The sequence below is a fragment of the Callithrix jacchus genome, chromosome 5 (genome assembly GCF_049354715.1).
Source record: "Callithrix jacchus isolate 240 chromosome 5, calJac240_pri, whole genome shotgun sequence".
NCBI lineage: Eukaryota > Metazoa > Chordata > Mammalia > Primates > Cebidae > Callithrix > Callithrix jacchus.
Genome location: NC_133506.1, coordinates 117,761,939 through 117,786,209, shown reverse-complemented (window position 1 = coordinate 117,786,209; position 24,271 = coordinate 117,761,939). Strand labels below are relative to the sequence as shown.

At 44.1% G+C, this 24,271-nt stretch overlaps 1 non-coding gene across 1 annotated transcript; it reads left to right on the top strand.

Moving 5' to 3' along the window:
• Window positions 1-1,914: 1,914 nt before the first annotated feature.
• LOC118154177 (U5 spliceosomal RNA) lies at window positions 1,915-2,030 on the top strand. Its single transcript, XR_004744071.1, has one exon. It is a non-coding gene; the product is annotated as a U5 spliceosomal RNA (small nuclear RNA).
• Window positions 2,031-24,271: the final 22,241 nt, after the last annotated feature.

Genomic DNA, 24,271 nt, shown 5'->3' with positions numbered 1-24,271 from the left:
AACCAGCTAAATTAAGGGAAATAGGAATGGGGTTATATTTCCCTGCAAACAACCCCTAGAAGCTAGCATATCTAACAGATACACCCTGAAGCTGGTACTCTCTTATTTAAATTTTTTTTAAGTTAAATAAATGAGTCAGGGTCTCACTATGTTACCCAGGTTGGTCTCAAACACCTGGGCTCCAGTGATTCTCCCCTCTCAGCCTCCCAAAGTGCTTGGGTTACAGGCATGAACCACCACTCCCTGCCTGGTACTGTCTCAGACATGAGCCACCACTCCCAGCCTAGTACTCTCTCCCTTTCTGATTTAACTCTTAGAAAAGCCCAGGGCTAGGTTTCCTAGCCAAAACAAGTTGAGCAGGGTAGGGGCAAAGGGAGGGCTTTCTCCCACCCATAGCAGAAGAGCTGAATCCCTGCCTACCCACATCATTATATAGAAGGAAAAAAGTCATTGTGCCGCCTTTCAGAGTTGGACGAGAATGACCCAAACCTCTCCAATCTTCATATGATCAAAGGCACACTGTGTCTTGTTGCATGTAGGCTTCCCTCCCATGCCTACATGGTTTAGGATCCGATGCACACAAAGGAAGATATTATAGACTTCTCTGTCTGATGGCTCACAGACTTCACGAGACACAAAGAGTGCTGGATGAGAATGCGTGGGGAAAGCAACAAAACCAGGTAGAAGAACCCCCAAATATGTGCCCAGTTAGGGAGAGTAAGGATTGACAGCTTCCTTTAATACATAGTGTATTCCTTCCATTTATATTTTGGCATGAGATGCTAAAATGCAAGGAGGAGTGGAATGGCTGTCAAATTTACTAATGGGATCCATCTTTGTAACCCAGATCTTCAGAAAACTTCTTGCAGCATAATAATTCAACTCTCCTCAGAACTTTGCTTCATTTCTACTCTTTGGGGGAAGCAAGCAAAGAAAAGCAGGCATTTCCCACTCAGCCCTGTCTCCGTTTGATGCACTGAGAGCCCCTCCCTGGTTAACCTCAGGTTTTTCCCCTCTGCAATGGGAAAGCCCCAAACGTTAGCGGATGTTAACAGGCAGACCCCAGTTACTGTCACCCAACAATCTCCTTCTGCTGACCTCTGGCTCCAAACTGGGTTCAGTCTATGCACTCGACTTTTCCCACACTCCCTGCTTCCAGTCAAAGAAAATGCAGCAGAGCCTGTTTTCCAGTGTAAGCATGTAAATTCTACACTCATCTACTTCAGGCTTTTGCAGCTCCTGGCTTGAGCCCTGCTTGGGAGATAGATAGACACAGACAATATAATTTGTTTTGAAAATCTGCCCTTCGAGTTAAAAAGATGGTGTCACTAATTCTTGTCTGGAGGACCTGTAATTTGAATGTTTCTCCAGGACTAGAGAGAGAAGTCACGAAGACCCAGAACACTTCTTTACCAGTGTGCCGTGGTAATCAGACCTAGAGCTTTTGCTAATGCTAGGTAATTCTATTTGGCTCAACAAACATTTGTTGAATGCCTACTAAATGCCAGGCACTGTGACAGGTGCTGGCAATTATTGCTAACAGCCTGTGCTAGTGAAGTATTTGGCCAGGGTTAGAGATGCTGTTAGGTGGCTGGAGGTGGGGGCTGGGGGGAAAGGACTGAAGGAAGAACTGAACTCATCATGATAGCTTATCCTCTTTCAGATAGCTTCTTACACTACTTCAGGTGAGAAACACGATCAGCAGCACAAAGGGGTCATATCTCAGGATAACACATTTGCATTGAGTTAGCTTCTTTGTCTCTGCTTCTGAATCATGGCAGAGCTTGGCTTCTGGAGTCAAAAGAGCTGAGCTCAGATTCCAACCTCTCCATTCAGTTGTGTGAGCATGGGCAAGTCACTTGTCCTCTGAGCCTTGGTTTCCAGTGATATGAATTTGAAATAAAAATACTTGTCCTACTCTGGTTTCTCTTCAGATTGTATAAATCTTTTACCTTTTACTAAAGATTTCCGTGGAGAGGAACAACTCTGAGTCTTAAACCAATTTTTTGAGGCTTGCTTTTTAGTAGGGATTATATATTTAAAAAAAATACTTTCCCTGTCTGGATCATTTGAGGTCAGGAGTTTGAGACCAGCCTGGCCAACATGGTGAAGCCCTATCTCTACTAAAAATGCAAAAAATTAGCCAGGCATGGTGGCAGGTGCCTGTAATCCTAGCTACTCAGGAGGCTGAGGCAGGAGAATCGCTTGAACCTGGGGGGCGGAAGTTGCAGTGAGTTGAGATCACACCACTGCACTCCAGCCTGGGTGACAGAGCAAGACTCCACCTAAAAACAAAACAACAACAACAACAACAAACTTGCCCTGTCCACCTCATAGGTAGAAGAATCAGGTGAGATAATGTAACATGGACCAGTGCTTCCTGAACTTTAATGTACGTATGAATCACCGGGGGATGTTGTTAAATTGCAGACTGAGTCAGTAAGTCTGTGTGAATCTGAGACTCTGCACCTCTTTTGTTTGTGTTTTGAGACGAAGTCTCATTATGTTGCCCAGGCTGGAGTGCAGGGGTGCGATCACAGTTCATTGCAGCCTTGACCTCCTGAGCTCAAGCAATCTTCCTGCCTCAGCCTCCTGAGTAGCTGGGACTACAGGCCTGTGCCACCACATCCAGCTAATTTTTTTTAAATTAATATTTGTAGAGATGAAGTCTTGCTATGTTGCCCAGGCTCGTCTTGAATTCCTGGGCTCAAGTGATACTCCTCACTCATCTTCCCAAAGTGCTGGGAGTACAGGCATGAGCCCCCAAGTCTAGGGTGCATGTCTAACAAGCTCCCAGGTGATGCTGCTGAGGATGGCCTGGGGATCACGCTTTGAGTAGCAAGCTATGGACTGTTCACTGGTCATATGGAAAGGATGATGACACTGATGAGGACCACCAGCTAAGTGAACCTCTAAAACTCATTCAGAATTCAACAGAGTCCATGAAGTGACAGAGCTGTATTAAACAGCCACTGTGTGGTCAACAGAAGAAATTTATGTCATGGTCTTTGCTTATGTAGGTAAAACCATTAGAAAATAATACCAATCCATTCAAACCCAGCAGCTAGGTCAAAAAAATAATAAATCTTTGGAATTTTCCTATCCCTTTCAATTAAAAACGTTTGCCCTGGATGTAAAACATTGAGATAAAGATCAGACGGGCTTTGATCCTGCCAGATCATACCCATCCCACTGCAACTGTTTCCTGCCACATTCCCTTGGAATCTTAAAACTGTTAGAACAGATATGCTTGAGGGTGGAGACTGCATATCCTCCTCAGTCCTGGGCCTTCTCCAAGTGTTTGAAGACACTTTTGAGGTCACTTCAACCTGCTTCTGGGCACTGAAACGGCTTCCTCTTTCTCAAATGCCTTCAGAACAGGTTTCTTTACTTTGGTAATACAATGACCACTTACTCACACCCAAAGGAATATTAATTAGTTAACATTTGTATACCTCTTACGAGCTCATGGGATTATCTTACCCATGTGCAACCTAGAAGAAATGAGCTTAAATCTGTTTGTCCCAGTGGCCTGCAAAGAGATGATCCATTTCTTAGAGGCTGCATGGCCAGGCCTCCAAGGGCCAAGACAAAGCATAATATTAAGGCAATTATTGAGATAAACGGGAGGGGGAAATACTATAATGAAACATCCCTGGATGTGAGGCAGGACACTCAGATTTTGGTCTTATCTTTGCCATTATCCTGCTGATCTGGGAAGGGGCTCCCCACTAAGTAGAATTTGCCTGCTTGTAATGTACATATCTCTCGTATGGAAGGAAAGAATGTGTGAGTCAAAGGCAATATGAAGTGAAGAAGAGTAGTAAAACACAAGAAAGTAAATAAAACACATCGTTTTTTAAGTTAACATGCCCTAGTGGTTTTTATGTGTGTTTTTCAGACAGTTGTGAGTTTCCTGCTTGTCATTGGTCCTGAAGACTTGGGTTCAGCTGGAGTTAAGAGGAATTAAGGTTCTAATCAGAGTTCCCTGGAGTCTCTGCTCCCTCCAGAACTTCTCTGGAGAGCAGCCAGCACTGGGATCTCAGCTTCTGCTCCAAGCCCATGGCTGATGCAAAGAGGAGTCTCCTGGAGAAGGAGGGCGGGGAGTAGTAAGTGGCGACAGTTTATCTGAAGCTGGCGCTGGGTTCATTAAGAGACCTGGTGCAGTTTATCTGCTTCTTGTCCACAGAGTCAGCTGCTCTGAACACTGAGTCCAGGGCCTGTCACCATCCCAGCCCTGGCGGCGTCAGGTTGGAAGGGTGTAAAACAGAGCGTCCTCTCCCTTCCCCCACCTCAATCTCCCCTTGTCTCCAACTATCTGTCCTCAAGGGGTCAGATAGGAGCTGCAATTGAAGGAAAGAAGCTTGAAGCCCTTCTGTCAATGCTTTCTTTCCTGCAGACAGTGAGGTCCTTTGAATTGATTTGACTGCTCCCAGAAAGAAGCAGCCTAGAACTCAGTGGAGGAGGTGGAGAGAAGGGACTTGGACTTACCTTTATCAAAGCCACCTTGCCTTGAATGTAGATGACATATATTTTAAGTGGTGCCATTTGTCCTTTCCATGTCACATTCTCATGATGGGGAATGGGATGAACTTCTGTATTCCTGAAGGGGAGGCCCAGGGATGTTAAGACTTTTTCTTAATATCCCACAGCAACTCAGTGAAAGCATCAAGAATAGAATACACACCTCCTGAGTCCTGGACCAGTCTTTCCTGGGCCCTGAAGTGAGGGCTTCAATCCTTCTTCATGCCATTCTCATTATCACAACCATTTAAAAAAGAAGATGTTCCAAAATTAAAAAAAATAAAAATGAAGATGTTCCAGATCCCTCCATGGGATAGTCAGACGGCCAGGATGTATCACACTGTGCCATCCGTGCTCTCCTGCCTGGTTCTCAAGGATCATCAGCACAGCAGGTGTGTCTGCTTGGGCTTAAAGGCCCAGCCTGTGAACAGGGGAAGCATCCATTCTCTGGCCAAGCCCAGTATTCCTTCAGTTCAGGGTAGGTCAGTGACTTGTCCAAACAACTCAAGACACCTGTCTCAGGAGGGAGGAGGCAACTTCCTTGAGTACTAGTGCATTATTCAACTATTTGGAGTAGACTCCAAAAACTGAGATGATCAACTTCCTACTCTACTGGAAGAGTACCACCACCATATCTACTATTGGAATTCATTTCTAAAGGATTATTGACTTTTCCCACAAAGGTGGGAGGCAGCAAGTGGATTTATCCAAGTAAAGAAGAAACGGTTCCCAGCGCCGCTCCCAGCCACAGCCTCCCGCGCGCCTCGCTCAGCTCCAACATGGCAAAAATCTCCAGCCCTACAGAGACTGAGTGGTGCATCGAGTCCCTGATCGCTGTTTTCCAGAAGTATGCTGGAAAAGATGGTTATAACTACACTCTCTCCAAGACAGAGTTCCTAAGCTTCATGAATACAGAATTGCCTGCCTTCAAAAAGAACCAGAAGGACCCCGGTGTCCTTGACCACATGATGAAGAAACTGGACACCAACAGTGATGGGCAGCTAGATTTCTCAGAATTTCTTTCTCTCTTTCTTTCTTTTTTTTTTTTTTTGAGACAGAGTTTCGCTGCTGTTACCCAGACTGGAGTGCAAAGGCACGAACTCGGCTCACCGCAACCTCTGCCTTCTGGGTTCAAGCAATTCTCCTGCCTCAGCCTCCCGCATAGCTGGGACTACAGGCGTGCACCACCATGCCCAGCTAATTTTTGTATTTTTAGTAGAGACAGGGTTTCACCATGTTGACCAGGATGGTCTCGATCTCTTGACCTCGTGATCCACCCGCCTCAGCCTCCCAAAGTGCTGGGATTATAGGCGTGAGCCACTGCACCCAGGCAGAATTTCTTAATCTGATTGGTGGCCTAGCTATGGCTTGCCATCACTCCTTCCTCAAGGCTGTCCCTTCCCGGAAGCAAACCTGAGGACCCCTTAGGCCTGGCCTTCAGATCCACCCCATTTCCTTCCAGCCTTTCTGTCATCATCTCCACAGCCCACACATTACCCCTTGAGCCCAGCACACCAGCCACCTCATGTAGGCCCCACCTGCGGATAGTAATAAAACAATGTCACTTTTTTTAAAACACGGAAAAAAAAAGAAGAGGAAATGGTTGTTTAATGGAAATCTGCCTCTTCAAAACCCCAAAGGCTATCAGCCCCAAACCCCCAAAGCCCATCTCCAAATTCAGCTTCTCTGCGGGTCCAATTCATACTTACCCTTTGCTGTCTGCTTGATCCGTGACCCCCTAGAATTGCTGCCTCACTCTAGGTTCAAGCACCCAGGATGCCACCAGAAAAACCAGGCACCAATATTGCTGAGAGATCTCACTCTGGTCTTTAAGCCCCTGCAGCCCTCTTTTCCCGCAGGAGAGAAACCAGCCACAGTGTGTGCCTACAATGGAGGGTAGAGTTGTGGGTGAGGGAGAGTGAACAGTTTGGCCAGGAGGCAGCTGGGTTCAAAGCCTGCACTGGCAAAGACCTAGGAAGAATGAGGCTGTGAAGGGGGTCACTGTGCTACTTCTTGAGTTTCTTGGCTGAAAGTGTTTGGTTTTTGTTTATTTTGTAGAAACGAGTTCTCACTATGCTGCCCAGGCTGGTCTAGAATTCTTGGCTCAAGCAGTCCTCCTACCTCGGCCTCCTAAAGTGCTGGGATTACAGGCACGAGCTACCATGCCCAGTGTGGCTGGACATGTGGAAAACATTTATTGTTGCTAACTCAACAAGGACATTTTAGAAGAAACCGAGGAGGCCTCCTTCTGAGGGCAATGGTTCCTTGCCTCAAATTCACAACTGCTTGCCTCTCCAGTGGTAGAAACAGGAGTGGATGTGTCAGGATCCTGGACCTCTGCAAGCAGCAGCGTTTGATGTGGTGAAACTGCACAAGGAAAGGCCTAGGGACAGGTTGACACTAGGTCCACTGAGAAACTCTAAACTTGAACCAGAGCTCACAGAACTCTGTACCCGCAGACTTGGATACCCCTGGTATGTCTCTCTACTAGATCACAGTGGTTAAGGGCTTGGGGCTCTGGAGCCGAGCTATTCCGCATTTACATCTCAGCTCTTCATCTTACAAGCTGTATACTTAATCCCTCTAAGCCTCTATTTCCTCATCTGTTAAATGGATATAAAAAGAATATTTATCTCTTGGGATTAAATGAGATCAAGTTCTTAACACAAAGCTTGGGTGCACGGTAAGCACCCCATAAATGTTATCATGAACTTTAGAGGCTTTTAGGGAGAGGGCTTCCCCACTCTGCACTTCCAAGTGCATCCTTCTAGAATGCTACGTCTGTCCCAGTGGGCCTTTCTCTTCGTCTATCCATCCTCCTCCATCATAAAACAAGATTTGTCCCTGATGCCCTCCGCCTAGCAGATACGCTTTCTCCCTTTCTTCCCCAAAGGCAAGAGGGACAGATGAATTATTTAACTACCTGTTTCAAAAATCTGTAAATAGAGAAAGAGCAAAACACCCTGCACACCAGATAACTGGAATGCAAGTCTCACTTGACCCCTTGATATAAACCCTCAGCAGCCCTCACCCCATCCAGCCCTGCTGCTCCTGGTAACTGGGATGGGGGCTCAAGAGAGGTATGTAAAGCCTGTAAGTGGCTCTCCCTGGCTCTTCAGAAAGCTGCTTATCAGGGAATGAAACACTGGCCCAAGCTTGCCATGACAGCAGGAGCTGCCTGAGAAGAGAGGCTAAGATAAATGAAGTATCCTTCATCCCCATCAGCGTGGGCCAGACAGAAACCAGGTGTGAGGCAGTGAGCCTTCATCTTCTGTAAACAATCTTCCATTGCCCACTGCAGCAGCTCGAGCCTGAGACGAGGATTAGAAGAACAGCTTCTGCAGGCCTGGGGCCTCTCAGCTGGACAGAGAGTTAAAGGGCGCACAAGATAGCTCACTGCTGGGAAGGATGCTTGAGGAAACACAGCCATTCATCACCAGGGGGTTTGCCTGACCTGGCAGGAGAGAATCTGATATCTAAACAGTTCCCTGCATCCCTGAAGCGCTCTGAAAGTTCTCCAGCTAAATATTTGATACCACATCAGATAACAGCCCAGGGCTCTTCCCACTAGTTTGAGAAGACTGCCGCTACAAAGGGGAGAGGCCTAGCCAGCACTAGGCTTGGCTGCAATCAGGCAGGACTTAAGGTGGGAGCATCCTAGCTCCTACCTCAAATTTCTGGTGTCCTTTAACCTTAGCCAGGTTAGGGCCAATTAGGGGCAAAGAGGTTGCCCACCTAAAGTTGGTCCTCTGTAAATCCATGAAGAGAAATGGAACCTAAATCCCTTTCAAAGGCAGGTATCCTCTCCCCACCCTATTCCACCTGCCTCGCCCACTCCTTTGATAGAGGTTTTACTTGCAGGAGCTGAAAAAATTACTATGACCCTTGTGCTCAGATGGTAGATGGATGCCAGGTTCCTCAACCTGAGATTACAAAACAAAGTTAAGTGCTTGAATCCCCTCTGGGAGCTGGGGACAGACAGGCCTTGCTGAAAGGAAAGAGCTATTCTGTTTACAAATCCTATTTTTCCAGCAGGGGGGATGAAAATGTCTCTAATTTCATGTTTCAAGTTTCTTGAAAGATAGGCAAATGAAAGCACATTTCAAACAGTATTGCCTCCAAGAGAAAGATGTTCCCCCTCTGGTTGTAAGGAAGTGGAAATAATTAAAGATGAGACTTTGGGTTGGGCATGGTGGCTCACACCTATAATCCCAGCACTTTGGGAGGCCAAGGCTGGTGGATCACTTGTCGCCAAGAGTTCGAGACCAACCTGGCCAACATGGCAAAATCCTGTCTCTACCAAAAATACAAAAATTATCCAGGTGTGGTGACACATGCCTGTAATCCCAGCTACTTGGGAGGCTGAGGCATGAGAATCACATGAACCCAGGAGGCAGAGGTTCCAGTGAGCCAAGATCACACCACTGCACTCCAGCTTGAGTGACAGAGCAAGACTCTGCCTCAAAAAAAAAAAAAAAAGGAGTTGGGGGGCACTTTGGGACCAGACGCACCTGAGTTCAAGTCTCAGCTCTCAGCTCTAATATTTACGAAGGGTCTAAAGGTGTGCTCTTGGGCATGTTATGTGATCCCTCTGAGCTTCAGTTTCCTTATCTGCAGAACGAGGATAGTAGTACCTAAATCATAGGGTGGTTGTGAGGGTTAAACCGGAAGACATGCAAAGAAAGCACTTATCAGAGCACCCAATACAATAAACTCTCAGTAAATGGCCACCATTGTCAGTAATGACATTTAACCATTAAAATAGAACTTGGAGAAGGATTAATGGAAGAAGTTTCAAAGGGGCAGATTTCAACACAGAATATATATTTTTTCTTTTTTTAAAAGAAATTATTGTAGAAAAATTCAAACATATACATAAATAAAAGAATATGAGGTTGGGTATGGTGGCTCACACCTGTAATCTTAGCACTTTGAGAGGCCAAAGCCAGGTGGATCACCAGGTCAAGAGATCGAGACCATCCTGGCCAACATAGTGAAACCCATCTCTACTAAAAAGACAAAAATTAGCTGGGCGTGGTGGTATATGCCTGTAGTCCCAGGAGGCTGAGGCAGGAGAATCGCTTGAACCCAGAAGACGGAGGTTACAGTGAGCTGAGATCATGCCACTGCACTCCAGCCTGGTGACAGAGCAAGACTCTGTCTCAAAAGAAAAAAAAAAAAAGAATATAATTAACTTCCATATACCCAACAATGCCCAGCTTCAACAATTATTAATCAAGGCCACTTTATATCATGCATACTGCCCTAGACAAATCTAGTCCATTTTAATCCAGTTATTTTGGTCACAAGGGTAGGTGTTTTCTTGTAAGAGAGGGAATTCAGGATTTAGAGTCTGAAAATGTTTTTCACCTTTGATTAGATGCATGACCTTGGGAAGATCACTTAATTCTTTTGATTCTCAGTAAAATGAAGATTCTTCATCTATAAAATAAAATCGGTAACACTGGCTACACACACGAAAAGTGTACAGGAAGTGAGATGTCTGTGAAAGAGGCTCAAAAAGGAAGTGCTGGGTAAACACCTGCCACTGTGCACAGCACCTGGTGTCAACAAACGTTTATTGAGGTTATTGTTAAGTACTAGGTCATGCAAAAAAAAAAAAAAAAAACTCTTCCATTTTAGGTTGTACCATTGAGCTTCTCTGGTCATGTTGCAAACGTGGTCACTAAGGCAACTGGGCCAGACAGAACGGATGACTGAACCTGCTTTAACCTAGTGTGCACATCCTGTTGGACCAAGAGAGTCACTTCTCATACTACATGTCCTTGTTCAATGTCAAGGCCTGGAAAATGTCAATTCATGTCAAAAGCCTCCAGTCCTATATCTCCATGAAGGTTCAGAGTGAGAACTGCAGAGCCAGTGGGCAAGACCTGAAAATTATATTTTGAAAAAGCAGCTGTTGTGAACACAAGCCAAATCACCCTTTCAAAAAGAATTTGGAGATAAGTCTCAGATACAGAATTTAAAACTGCAAGAGGAGACCGTAGGGGAATGCCTGACCCAAAGGTTGGCTCTAAAATTATTTTGACTACAGCCAGAGAGATGCTATTTCTCCCTTATTTTTTTTCCCTTACAGAGAACAGAATCTTACAATTTCATCTTTGCCCCAACCTCTGCCTCCTGGTGGCCCACGAAAACAATATTGTCCTGCTCCGCAGGGCAAACCTCCTATTTCCAGCTGTCCTTTCCCCATCCCGCAGCTCCACACTGAGGCCCCTGCTGTGGATGGGTTTCTCCATCCAGTGATTTTTCTCACTACCGAGCCCCAGCTGTTTTGCATCCATGGAGCACAGCAGGGCGAGAGCAGAAATGAAAGGACCAAGGCAGTGTCAGCGCACTAGGGTCCAGGTCACTGGTGATCCCAGTTTTTAATGAACATGGAGTCCAGGGACCTGAAAGGAAGGTCAGAGTTCACAGAAGAGCAAGTGCAATACGCGTCTGGATTATTAAATCCTCACTGTGCAGACACTGCTGTTCCTCAATACCCATTCCTCTCAGGGGCTCAGTGCTGCCCTGAGCAGCCAGGGCTCCTGATCTCCTGGAAGCCTTTGACTTCACGCTGTCAGAGGAGTATGATATGAAGGACATTCGACAACTGGGTTATGTCCTAAGAATTTGATTCCAGGTCTGACTCTCCAGGTTCCTGACTTCTCCTTTCCCCCAGAAAGAATCTACAGCCAAGTTTTCAAAGTGGTTCCAGGAGAAAGATGCGGCCAGCAGAAGGGAAGGCTTGCTCAGAGGTGTATTCGGGCCTGTCCTTAATTCACCTGTTCCCTGTGTTTTCATTTGGTCACACCTTTGAGTTTCAGCGATCTTAACTTCCTGGTTTCATCATTGGGAAGAATAAGTTTGCTGGTGGGAACCAGTCTTTATTTCTTCCACTTCAGAGTTGTTTTCTTTATTGGCTTCTAGGAGCAAAAATACTATCCACTGCTCTCTCTATTTTTTTTTTTTTTTTGAGACAGGGTCTCACTCTGTCACCCAGACTCGAGTGCGGTGGCATGATTTGGCTCACTGCAAACTCAACCTCCTGGGCTCAAGTTATCCTCCCACCTCAGCCTCTTGAGTAGTTGGGACTGCAGTTGCGCATCACCACACATAGCTAATTATCGTATATATTTTTTTTAGAGACAGGGGTCTTGCCACATTGCCCAGCCTTGTCTCGAACTCCTGGACTCAAGCAATCTACCTGCCTCACTCTCCCAAAAAGCTGGGACTACAGGCATGAGCCACCACACCTGGTACTATCCACTCCTCTCAAAAAGAAAAAAAAAATGCCCATTTTTTGTGGTAGTTGCGGTTAAGACAGGCACGTAAATCTTCACATGACAAGGTATAGGGAAGATCCAAAAAGAATCCTAGAGTCATTGAGAGATCTCAGGATCATCTGTCCCAAGCTCCCACCCAAGACTCACCCCTACTATTTCACTGACAGATGGTCATACACTGATGCTATAACAGTTCCAAGTGACAGGGAGCTCATTTGGAAGCCCAGTTCAATTTTGGACAGATTTTATTTAAAAAAGGAAAAACTTTTTTCTATTCATTTCTTAATTTCACTCAAAGAAGTTCTTCCCTTTCAAGAACCTCATGTAACATCCCTTCAAATTGACGAAAATATTTATAATGTCTGCACTGAGTCTTTTCTTTTCTTTTCTTTTTTTTTTTTTGAGACGGAGTTTTGCTCTTGTTACCCAGGCTGGAGTGCAATGGTGCAATCTCGGTTCACCACAACCTCCGCCTCCTGGGTTCAGGTAATTCTCCTGCCTCAGCCTCCTGAGTAGCTGGGATTACAGGCACGTGCCACCATGCCCAGCTAATTTTTTGTAATTTTAGTAGAGACGGGGTTTCACCATGTTGACCAGGATGGTCTCGATCTGTTGACCTCGTGATCCACCCGCCCCGGCCTCCCAAAGTGCTGGGATTACAGGCTTGAGCCACCGCGCCCAGCCTGCACTGAGTCTTTTCTCCTCTAAAGTAAGCATTTCAGGTTACTTCAACAACACCTTATGCAGGGAAAGAACAATGAACTGGGAGTGAAAAGACCTGTATTCAAGTTCTAATTTCATCAGTTACCAGCTGGGTGACCTTGTCACCCAGTCATTTAACTTCCATGAGGTTTACTTTCTTTCTCCATAATGTGGAGATTACATGTACATAACTTACCTGGAGTTGGGAGGATTAAATGAAATGATATATGCCTACACTATCTGGTTATTACAAAGCATTATACATATGCTTTGTAATCACCATCATTACTCTCCTCTGTTCTGACTGACCTCCTCTGGATCTCTCTAGCTCACAGTGTTCAACTAAAAATAGCATTTGTTAGTGCAATAAGCATCTATGAGCCAAATACTGTAGTAGGCACTGGGAAAAAAAAGAACTAACAAGTTGATCTCTGCCTTCAAAGTAATCTGGGGATTATAAATGCACTGGTATAAAAGCCATGGTACAGGTGTGCATGTAGGATATGACTATAATACAGGGGAAAGCTCCTAACTCAGGATAGAAGGAAGCAACACCTGGGATGGGTCTTAGAGAATGCATAGAAGTTATCCAGACCAGAGAAAGGTAAGAGGGCATTCTAGGGAGGGATGAAAATATACAAAGCCATGAAGTTTAGTTAGGGTAAAGGTAAGCGATTTTGAGTTTAAAAAGTTATTGTTGCATTGAAAGACATAATCAATAGAGTAAAAAGGCATTTCATGGAATGGAAGAAAATATAAGCAAATCGCATATCTGATAAGGGGTTAATGTCCAGAATATATGAAGAATTCCTGCAACTCAGCAACAACAAAAAACCAAAAACTTCAATTAAAAATGATAATAGGCATTTCTCCAAAGAAGATTTACAAATGACCAATAAGCACATTAAAAGATGGTCAACACCATTAATCATTAGGGAGATACAGATCAAAACCACAATATCATCTCACACCAATTAGGATGGCTACCATTAAAAAAAAAAAAAAAAAAAATTCAAGGCCGGGTGGGCGCAGTGGCTCACTCCTGTAATTCCAGCGCTTTGGGAGGCTGAGGTGGGTGGATCACCTGAGGACAGGAGTTGGAGACCAGCCTGACCAATATGGTGAAACTCTATCTCTACTAAAAATACAAAAATTAGCCGAGTATGGTGGAGTGCACCTATAGTCCCAGCTACTCGGGAAGCTGAGACAAGAATTGCTTGAACCCAGGAGGCAGAGGTTGCAGTGAGCTGAGATCATGCCACTGCACTCTAGCCTGGGCAACAAAAAGAGACTCCATCTCTAAATAAATAAATAAGAGTTGGCATAGATGTGGAGAAAGTGGAATCCTTGTGAACTCTTAGAATGTAAGATGGCATAGCTATTATGGAAAACAGTATAACAGTTCCTCAAAAAATTAAAAATAGCATTACAATGTAATCCAGAAATTCCACTTCTGTGTATACACCCAAAAGAACTGAAAGCTGAGTCTCATGTTCATAGCAACAGTATTCACAATAGCCAAAAGATGGAAACAATCCAAGCATCCATCAATGAATGGATAAATGGAAAGACAAAATGTGGTACATCCATACAATACATACAGCCTTAAAAAGGAAGGAAATTCTGACCATACTACAATATGGATAAATTTTGACATTATGCTAAGTAAAATAAGCCAGGCACAAAAGACAAAGACTGTATGATTCCACTTACATAATAAGGCACCTAGAGTAATCCAATTCACAGAGACAGAAAGTAGCATGGTGGTTTACAGGGACCAGGGGGACTAGCAAATGGGAGTTGTTGTATAATGGGTCTAGAGCTCCAATTTTTCGTGATGAAAAGAGCTCTGGAGATTGGCTGTACAATAATGTCAATATACTTGACGCCACTGAGCTATACATTAAAAATGATTAAGATGGAAAATTTTATGTTTTGTGTATTTAACCACAATTTAAAAAAACATTCTGAGAAAATTTGATATGGACCGGGTTTCACTGTTAATTTTTAAGGTATGATAATGGCACTGTGGGTATATTAAGCAATGCCCTTATTCTTAGCAATTGTGTGCTGAAGCTTAAGGTTGAGGTACAACTTACTTTGAAATGCTTGGATGGAAGGATAATAACATAAAGCCAAACTGGCATAATGGCAACAACGAATTTCAGGCGTTGGATGTATAGTGTGCATTGTACTAGTCTTTCAATGTTTTCTCAATATTGAGGAAATTTGAAATATTTTTAGATAAAAATTTGGAAAAATATCTTAAGTTACTGTATTAACTCAGGTGGAGAAAATAAAACCAAGCCACCATATGTGCCAAAAAAAAAAAAAGATGTTTCAACATAAGTCAACTCTGGGTGTCTGCCAGAAAAAAATAATAATAATAAAAAGTCAGTAAAACAAAACAAAAAAAAAGAAAGAAATACAATATTTTATTTTTTATTAAAAAAAAATTTTGAGACAGAATCTCACTCTGTTGCCCTGGTTGCGGTACAGTGGTACAATCTCGGCTCACTGTGACCTGAGCCTCCTGGGTTCAAGTGATTCTCATGCCTCAGCTCCCCGAGTAGCTGGGATTACAGGTGTGTGCCACAGCACCTGGCTAATTTTTGTATTTTTAGTAGAGATGGGGTTTTGCCCTGTTGGCCAGGCTGGTCTTGAACTGCTGACCTCAGGTGACTCGCCCACCTCGGCCTCCCAAAGTTCTGGGATTACAGGCATGAGCCACTGCACCCAGCTGCTAGAAATATAATAATTTAGTATGACTATGAACAGGTTACTTATCACCTGTAAGTGTCAATTCTATTGGATGTAAAGGGAATTATAATAATAGTTTGCTTCTTGGAGTTATGGCAAAAAGTAAATATGGCTAGCCTTGTTATTTAAGTCTTGAAGATCTTTACTTTATCTGAAGAGAGAAAACCAGAAAATTGAATAGATTTGCTGCATCTATCAGCTATATAATATTATGCTATCTATGCCTAGTGTTGGATCTGTATCATCTTTACTGTCATATTCATTCCTCTTTCAACAGTTTATATATACTTACAAGTTATATATTTTCCTAGATATTAAGGATACAAAAATGAATAGACATATAAACAGGTGAAAACAGCAATGTGACAGGTGCCCGGGATTAGGCTGACCTTGGCGAAGGGAGAACAAACAAGGAGAGAGTTTCACTCTTTCTAGGGATGGTAGGGAAGTCTTCTGCAAGAAAGTGGCATTTAAACTGCATCTGGGATGAGAAACAAAGATTTTCTAGGCAGAGAATGAGTAGAAGATTGTTCAGACAAATGAAAGGACTTATTAAAAATCAAGATAGAAAGAGTGCCACTTTTTTGTTGTTGTTCTTTTGTTTTGAGATAGAGTCTCGCTCCATGGCCCACAGCTCACTGCAACTTCTGCCTCCCTGTTTCAAGCGATTCTCCTGCCTCAGCCTCCCAAGTAGCTGGGATTACAGGCATGTGCCACCACGCCTGGCTAATTTTTGTATTTTTAGTAGAGAAAGGGTTTCACCATGTCTTGATCTCCTGACCTTGTGCTCTGCCTCCCGAAGTGCTGGGATTACAGACATTAGCCACCATGCCCACGAGTGCCATGTCTTCTGCAAGACAGACAAGTAACCAGGTGAGACTGGATCTCAAGGAAATGTGAAAAGCCAGAAACATTATGAGCATGTGTCACAGTTCTCAAAGGAGAGAGTTACTTAAGCACCAACCTTTTGTTTATCTTCTTCCCATTTTCAGAACCCCTCTTCTAAAACCCTATATCTTTTCGTTCTTAGAATTTTCTCTCCTCCCAGCTATCCTTGCATTTGATGAGGATATGCAGACATAACTACCTGGAATTGGTCTCTTCCTCATTGTGGATTTCAGACTTTCTGACCCCACACAGCACGTCCTACCTGCCCACTCTACCCTTTAATGGGCTTATCTTGGCTCTCTCGTCATGACACTCCCTGAAAGCTTGTCATGTGTGGAGAGCTCTTGGTTTCCTTTGATATTGCCTCCAGTTAATTGAAATTCTGTGGGCCTCCATTTCTGTAGCTAACAATCAGGGCTGATGGTGGGAGAGATGAAGGTGAAAGTGCAGGAGACTCATGAGGCTTTAACTTGGTCTTATAAAAAGGAACTGTAAGTTCCACCCCCACCCCCTTACACTCTCACTGTTGTTTAATGATTTTTACTGATTCTCGGCAAAAATTTATATTCCCCTTGGTCAGGGGGCTAAGTGACTATCTGCAAAGTAAGTGAAATATTGCAGATTTGGAGTCCCCTAGCTTGTGAAAATTACCAAGACCCATTATTTCAGCATGGTTGTCTCCAGGCTGGCTCCAACACATGAAAAAAGAACTGGTAAGATGCCTGGCTCCTGCCTTCCCGTAAACTATTTAATCTGTTTGACACCTCTTGCTGGTAAAAGCTCAGGTAAAGAGACACTGAAGCTGGATGAGAGCTAGGATCTCTAAATATGTTGAAAATGTTATCTGTTCTTTCTCAAATATGTCTCTCCCATTCAGGTATTTGCTCTGTGATAGCCTTTTACCTTGGCAGCCACTGAGGCTCTATGCCTTGTATTTCAAAACTGATAAGGAAAGGCAAGATCCTCCCACGTTGTTCTCTCAGAGCACTTGGCGAGGATGGGCCATATGTGATGTGGACCGAGTGGCCTCACTACCAGTGGCTCACCCACCTCCCCCTTCTTGTGCATGCCTTGCTCATCTAGAGAGCAGAAGGTGATGGGAAGGAGAAAATAAACGAGCTTGCTCTGAGGGACTCACACAGGCACTCGTGATCTCTTTATCTGCAGACTTGGCAAATTCTTTACAACATCTGATCAAGGAAGGGCTTTTTTGATGTTTCTGCATGTTCTCGATTTATTGCCCTGCTGCTGGGATATGACGAGATGCCCGTATCAGGAGCCCCTCAGAGCTTTCCAGATGGGCTGCGAAGTCTGCATGTTTTTAAATAAACAGCAAGCTAGTCTCAGAGTGCGGCTTATTTGGGGCTAAAGCAGAAGAGCAGATGCCAGACCCAAGTGATCTGCTGCCCCTAATCTCACTTTGTGTCCCTTTCCTGTCCTCTGCCTGCCTCTCCCCAGACTCCCCATCATGTAATTCTGCTTTCAAGACCCTCCACAGGTTCCCCAGCACCTGGGCTGAATTATGGGATGGGAAGCTGCTTGTGGCCTCCAGGTTTCTGCCTTCTGTCTGTTTTCTCTGCAGTCACAAGATGGGAGATTCACAGGTGGAAGGAGTTGGAAATTTGGATTTTTTGATCTGCTTATTCCCCAGAGTCTTCAACGCTTTGATCCATATATCTACCATGAAGGGTCTTCAACAAGTGGGGAGGAAGAGATGTTCAGGGAGACTGATTCATGTGAGGATAGGCAACTGGGCAGTGCTGTGGTATTTACCTCTGGGACTGAAAGCCCCCACTTCTTACTCATCCCTGTATCATGACTCCCACTGTCTGGATAGTCATAGCATTCCACGCCCATTGGAAAAACTTGGAAAGAGATGTTCTCAAAGCAAATGCTTCTCAAGATCATTTTAATACTCCCCCTTTTCATTTTCCCAGGCTTGTGTAGTATACAAATCAGAGCCCCTCAACTGCAAGATCAGTCACGTTCAAATGATGTATTTCCAAACGTGGAGAAGACCACCCCTAGAGGAAGATCCCTAAAGCAAAACTATCCATCACAGCCAACCCATGGGCCATTAGAGGTTTTCGCAAAATCTATGAGTCAAGATTCTCATTCTTTAAGGGTTACACAGAGGGGGGTATTCTCTTGCTGAACCTAATGATCTTGGCTATTTGGGTAGTCTGCTTGATTTTTCTTTTTCAAAAGGAAAAAGAGGAGGGAATGACCTAAGACCCTAAACAACGCTTGATGGTCTGAAACCTATGGGTGGTGTTGAAGAGTAGGGAGAAAGAGAGGCCACCATCCTAAATGTACTGGATATTCCACATACGTAAATTTATATAAATTCTTGAGGACCAGAGACAGAAAAAGAAAATTATATGTTGCTTTTCAGATATATGATCTTGAACATGTTACTATTTTCTCCAAGCCTTGGGCTCTTCATATGTAAATGAGAATAATGATCATAGTAACCCCCGAGAGATGTAGTCAGAAGTAAAGGCTAATAGCAAAGTCCTAGATAAATGTCAATAACAATAATGATAACAAAACTAACGGCCAGGCGCGGTGGCTCATGCCTGTAATCCAAGCACTTTGGAGGCCAAGGTGGGTGGATCACCTGAGATCGGGAGTTCAAGACCAGCCTGACCAACATGGTGAAACCCCGTCATTAAATATATTTTTTTAATTAAAAAACAAAAGAAAAAATCAAAACTAATAACAGCTGCCACCAAGGAGGAAGGTGAAGAGAGAACGATCCAAGATGGCTGATCGCTAACATCTCGGGATTGAAGCTCCCAGTGAAAGCACAGAGAACGAGAGGACGCCACACTTTCAGACAAATTTTGGTCGCTCACGGAGCAGAAGATTCCCAGTGGAGGAGCCACACGGGTCACCAGTGTGACTCTTGTGGCCGGCGCAGCAGTTCTGCCGGCACCTCGGCGCTGCAGCTCTTGGTGCAGCGTAAATGGGACTGGTTCCCCTTCTGACCGAGGTTTGGAGCTCCGGGAAGGCAGAGTCGCCTATTACGGACTCAACAAGGAAGCCAGACTGGAGATTTCCGGGCAGAAAAGCACCATCAGTCTTTTTTTTTTTTTTTTTTTTTTTTTTTGAGACAGAGTTTCACTCTTGTTACCCAGGCTGGAGTGCAATGGCTCGATCTCGGCTCACTGCAACTTTGGCCTCCTGGGTTCAGGCAATTCTCCTGCCTCAGCCTCCTGAGTAGCTGGGATTACAGGCACGCGCCACCATGCCCAGCTAATTTTTTGTATCTTTAGTAGAGACAGGGTTTCACCATGTTGACCAGGATGGTCTCGATCTCTTGACCTCATGATCCACTCGCCTCGGCCTCCCAAAGTGCTGGGATTACAAGCTTGAGCCACCGCGCCCGACCAAAAGCACCATCAGTCTTAACGCTGCTGTTTTGGCTGGCACAGTGGGTTGCTCATATTTTGGCCCTGGGAATTAACAACTTGGAGGTCCACTCAGAGACCTAATTTGAAAGTTGGTAATTACAAAGACGACAGGTGGATAAATTCACAATGATGGGAAGAAATCAGCATAAAAAGGCTGAGAATACTCAAAATCAGAATGCCTCTCCCTCTACAGAGGATCACAGTTCCTCATTAACAAGGGAATAAGGCTTGATGGAGAAGGAGCGCATCCCATTAACAGAATCAGGCTTCAGAAGATGGATAATAGAAAACTTCTGTGAGTTAAAAGAACATGTTGTAGCCCAATGTAAAGAAACTAAGAACTTTGAAAAAAGGTTTGACGAAATCCTAATGAGAATAGACAACTTAGAGAAGAATATAAGTGAATTAATGGAACTGAAGAATACAATACAGGAACTCCGAGAAGTATGCACAGGTTTAAACACTCGAATTGTTCAAGCAGAAGAAAGGATAAGAGGTTGAAGTCCAACTTAATGAAATAAAATGAGAAGACAAGATTAGAGAAAAAAAGGATAAAACGGAATGAGCAAAGTCTCCAAGAAATGTGGACTATATGAAAAGACCAAATTTACGTTTGATAGGTATACCTGAATGCGACGGAGAGAATGAATCCAAGCTGGAAAATATTCTTCAGGATATTATTCAGGAAAATTTTCCTAAACTAGCAAAGCAGGATAATATTCAACCCCAGGTAATACAGAGAACACCACAAAGATATTCCTCAAGAAGAGCAACCCCAAGGCACATAATTGTTAGATTCACCAGGGTTGAAACGAAGGAGAAAATACTAAGGGCAGCCAGGGAGAAAGGTCAGGTTACCCACAAAGGGAAGCCTATCAGACTTACAGCAGATCTCTCAGCAGAAACTCTACAAGCCAGAAGAGAGTGGGGGCCAATTTTCAACATCCTTAAAGAACAGAACTTTCAGCCCAGAATTTCATATCCAGCCAAACCAAGCTTTATAACTGAAGGAAAAATAAAATCTTTTATGAACAAGCAAGTACTCAGAGATTTTATTACCACCAGGCCTGCTTTACAAGAGCTTCTGAAAGAAGCATTACACATAGAAAGAAACAACAAGTAGTAGCCTTTCTAAAAATATACCAAAAAGTAAAGAGCATCAACACCAAGAAGAATTTACATCAACGAATGGATAAAACAGCCAGTTAACAACAAATGGCAGTAATCCTAAATTTAAATCGACCAAATCCCCTAATCAAAAGATACAGCCAAAACCCAACTATATGCTACATCCAGACCCACTTCACATGCAAGGATACACAAAGACTCAAAACAAAGGGATGGAGAAAGATTTACCAAACAAATGGAGAGCAAAAATAAATAAATAAATAAATAAAAAGCAGGAGTTGCAATTCTCGCATCTGATAAAATAGATTCTAAAGCAACAAAGATATAGTGGTAAAAGGATCAATGCAACAACAAGAGCTAACAATCCTAACACCCAGATACATAGAGACTTAGACTCAATGAGACGAAAAACTAATAAGGATATCAAGGACTCGAACTCATATCCAGAACAAGTAAACTTAATAAATATTTATAGAGCTCTCCACTTCAAATACACAAAATATACATTCTTGTCAATACCACATCACACCTACTCATAGGTTTAAATGAAATATTGATTGGCCATTATTAATACCCATTTTTTTTAGAATAAAGCAACATTTCCGTTCTCTCTCCCTCTTATTCTTCCTCTTTATTCCTCTCCTTCACTCTTTTTTTTTTCTTTCCTTCTCCCAAAAAAAGAAAAAAGAAATCAACTTGTAGACCTCTAGATCCAGGTCGGCAATGTCTCTCTCATTGCCTGATTTCTTTCCTTCCCTTCTCTCCCTCCCTTCCTCCAAAAAAAAAAAAAAAAAAAAGAGGAAGGTGAAGATACAGTATTGTGAAACAAGCAGATAACTGGTCATAGTAGTTCCTGTCTGTAATCCCAGTGACTCAGGAGGCCGAGGCTGGAGAATTGCTTGAGCCCAGGAGAACCAGAGCAGCCTGGGCAACTTAGTGAGGTTCTAAAAAAAAATGAAAATGAAATACATTCGTCGAGCATGGTGATGCACACCTGTAGTCCCAGCTGTTTGGGAGGCTGACTTGTGAGGATCTCTTAAGCCCAGAAGTTTGAGGCTGCAGTGAGCTATGATGGCATCACTGTACTCCAGCATGGGCAACAGAGCGAGACCCTGTCTCTAAAAAAGAAAAAGAAAGGAGAGAAAGAGAGAGAAGAAGAAGGAAGGCAGGAAGGCAGGAGGGAAGGAGGGAGGGAAGGAAGGAAGGAAGGAAGGAAGGAAGGAAGGAAGGAAGGAAGGAAGGAAGGAAGGAAGGAAGGAAGGAAGGGCAACGATAAAGAGGTGTGGAAATGGTTAGCTTCCCTAGCCTAGGTCATCTGTACTTCCTTCCCTTGAGCTAATAGGGCCTCTCCTTTTCACCTGTCCACATTGTTTCTCTGCACTTACGGCTCCTTTCCCTTCTCAAAAATTAGAGTCTGCTTAGCAAATGTTTGCTCCCCACAAATGGCTGCTGATGTGGCAGCTCCCTTCCTGAGCTTGGAGATTTGTATGGATTAAGGTATCAGTGACTGATGCAGCCCCAGAGATCAAGTAAATGGACACAATTTGCAAGAGAAAGAGAATTCCTCTCATTTCTCATTCCCAGACTTCCCCATAGTCCTTACCTGCCCACACTATCCTATTTATGTCAATAGAAATACAGTCTAGCTCAAGGGATATAGTATTCCCACTGTGTTAGAACTTATCTAATCATGCAATATTTTCTGTTCAGTTCTGGATACCTCATGTTATAGAATTTATTAATGAAAGAAGGAAAAACAGAATAGGGAAAGATCTGGAAATCAGATCTCAAAAGGAACAAATGAAGAAATCGAGAATATATATTACTTAACAGAGGGGAAGACCCATGGGCACATATGACAGCTGTCTTCAAATATTTGGAGGGGTGGCATATGGAAAAGGAGCTAAGAGTTATTGATTTGGCTCCAGAGGACAACAAAGAAGTAGAATCAATATGTATAAGTACCAAGAAGGCAAACTCCCATTCCACATAAAGAACCATTTTCTATCCTTTACAGCAGCCTAGCATTGGGGGAATCTTTCTTATAGTGATCTTGGCCAGATGCGGTGGCTCACGCCTATAATCCAAGCACTTTGGAAGGCTGAGGTGGGTGGATCACTTGAGGTCAGACTAGCCTGGCCAACATAAGGAAACTCCATTTCTACTAAGAAATACAAAAATTAGCCGGGCATGGTGGCAGGCACCGGTAATCTCAGCTACTTGGGAGGTTGAAGCAGAGAGAATTGCTTGAACCCAGGAGGCAGAGGTTGCAATGAGCTGAGATCCCACCACTGCACTCCAGCCTGGGTGACAGGGCAAGACTCCATCACAAAAGAAAAAAAAAAATCCACCATTTCAGCCTTTTTTTTTTTTTCAGACAGGGTCTCCCTCTGTTGCCCAGCTGTAGTGCAGTGGCGCTATCCTGGCTTACTGTAGACTGCCTCCTGGGCTCAAGAGATCTTCCACCTCAACCTCATGTGTAGCTTGGCTACAACTATATACTACCATCCATGCCTGGCTAATTTTGTTCATTTTTTGGAGAGACAGTCTCCCTATGTTGCCCAGGCTGGTCTTAAGCTCCTGGGCTCAAGGGATCCTCCTTCTTTGGCTTCCAAAAGTGTTGGGCTTACAGGCATGTAAACTGCCTCCATCTGAGTTTTAAAGCCTGCCTCAGTTGGAAGGAGGATGGAAGAGGGCTCCTTTAGATCTCCACATGACCCAAACAAGAATCTGAATTAGGCCGGGCATGGTGGCTCAAGCCTGTAATCCCAGCACTTTGGGAGGCCGAGGCGGGTGGATCACGAGGTCAAGAGATCGAGACCATCCTAGTCAACATGGTGAAACCCCGTCTCTACTAAAAATTACAAAAAATTAGCTGGGCACGGTGGCGCGTGCCTGTAATCCCAGCTACTCAGGAGGCTGAGGCAGGAGAATTGCCTGAACCCAGGAGGCGGAGGTTGCGGTGAGCCGAGATCGCGCCATTGCACTCCAGCCTGGGTAACAAGAGCGAAACTCCGTCTCAAAAAAAAAAAGAATCTGAATTATTTCTCAGGGACTAGGCAAACATTTACACTTGTCACCAAAAACAAAACTGAGAATTAAATTTAAAGATTCTGGGAAGGATAAAAAGAGGGAACCACGTATTTTCTTTCTTCCCCTCCCTTCTTCCCTTCCTTCCTTCCTTTTCTTGAGGCAGAGTTTCACTCTTGTTGCCCAGCTGGAATGTAATATAGCACAATCTCAGCTCACAGCAACCTCGCCCCTCTCCTGCCCAAGTTCAAGCAATTCTCCTGTCTAAGCCTCTCAAGTAGCTGGGATCACAGGCATGGGCCACAACACTCAGCTAATTTTATATTTTTGGTAGAGACGGGGTTTCTCCATGTTAGTCAATCTGGTCCTGAACTCCTGATCTCAGGTGATCCGCCCGCCTTGGCCTCCCAAAGTGCTGGGATTACAGGTGTGAGCCACGCACCTGGCCATGAGCCCCTGAGCCTGGCCTATTTTCTTGTTTACTAAGGGAGGAATCTGACATTGAGAGGAACTCTCAGCACCTGCCCAGTACAG